Source organism: Limulus polyphemus, unplaced genomic scaffold, assembly GCF_000517525.1.
Source record: "Limulus polyphemus unplaced genomic scaffold, Limulus_polyphemus-2.1.2 Scaffold1224, whole genome shotgun sequence".
NCBI lineage: Eukaryota > Metazoa > Arthropoda > Merostomata > Xiphosura > Limulidae > Limulus > Limulus polyphemus.
In genome coordinates this window covers 174,614-176,004 of record NW_013666834.1, presented here as the reverse complement: position 1 = coordinate 176,004, position 1,391 = coordinate 174,614, and positions in this window count along the sequence as shown.

The following is a 1,391-nucleotide window of genomic DNA, read 5'->3' as shown; positions in this document are numbered from 1 at the left end:
TATATATATATATATATATATATATAGAGACACATCAAAGAATATTTACTGGGTCACCATATTAGTGTTAAGAGGACCAAGATTTAGTTATACTAGAAATTGAATGTGTATCTTTAGTTTTCAGAATTTACCAACAATGTCAAAAACAGTACAGTTTAAATGTCGACTGAATTGTTTTTGATAAGTCAAACTTGTAATCACATCCATAAATATCAGATCACCACCATTCCTTTTAAAAGTATCAATCATATTAGATACTTGCGGTTAGGACATCATAAAACCTGTTTCTATACCAGATGTTATTTCACAGTGTGTCCACATCTTTAATGATAAAACATTAATCTACACAGCGATATCTTAATTTCAAACAATCTGTAAAACTATTTTAAAGAAGTCTCACTAGAGTTGTATTCTTCCTCTTATTAATTGTATTACTATAATTATCTCATTTATTCTTACACGCCTTCATGTAAAGAAGAACCTCAATTTCTAAGACGATTTAGAAAGAGGTATTAAGGAGTTTACCGTGGTACCCGAGTTTGGTATTTGTGCTGTTATGTTTATTGTAGGAGAATGTGCAGCAACAGTAGGCAGTTGCGAGCAGCAATGCCACAGAAAAAGAGAGAATATGGAGGCTAGTGATGAGAAGAGAGAATTATCAACATCTGCCCAGCCCAGATTTGGGAGAGTCGGAAAAACATGACCTTGGAAATTCCCACATCAGCCAAACCTAAGTTTATTATACACCAAAAGTTGACAAATAGAACTCTTTGGATCAACCATCGGGATTTAGGCCGTTGGCGACCTGGGAGGGTCAGGTTCTTAATAGACCTCTTCTTCCTTCCTGTACTATTGTTATTCTATTCTTTAGTTGTTGTTTTTTTTGGGGGGGGGGAGGGGGTAAGCTGGTTTGGATGTTAACTGTTTCTATTTCCTACTTTCCTTTTCAGGACTACGTTCGTTTTATATTATCTAGTTGTGTGTGATTTTGGACTTACGTTTGTTGTGTATTTATGTGCTGTATTGGTTGTGGTAATACGAACAGTTGTATAATGTGTTAGGTGTTCAATAACTATTTTAATGATTAGTGTAATATTGTCATCTTGGTTTTGGAGGTTTTTTTATTGTGTTAGGAACCCGTACAATATGTTTTTGGCTGCTTCTGTTATTTTGTTTATTATTTCGTTTTGTTGAATAGTACACTCCACTTTCAGGTTTGTTTGTTTTGAATTTCGCGCAAAGCTACACGAGGGCTATTTGCGCTACCCGTTCCTAATGTAAGAGTGAAAGACCAGAGGGAAGGCAGCTAGTCATCACCATCCACCGCCAACCCTTGGGCTACTCTTTTACCAATGAATAGTAGGGTTGACCATCACATTATAATGTCCACA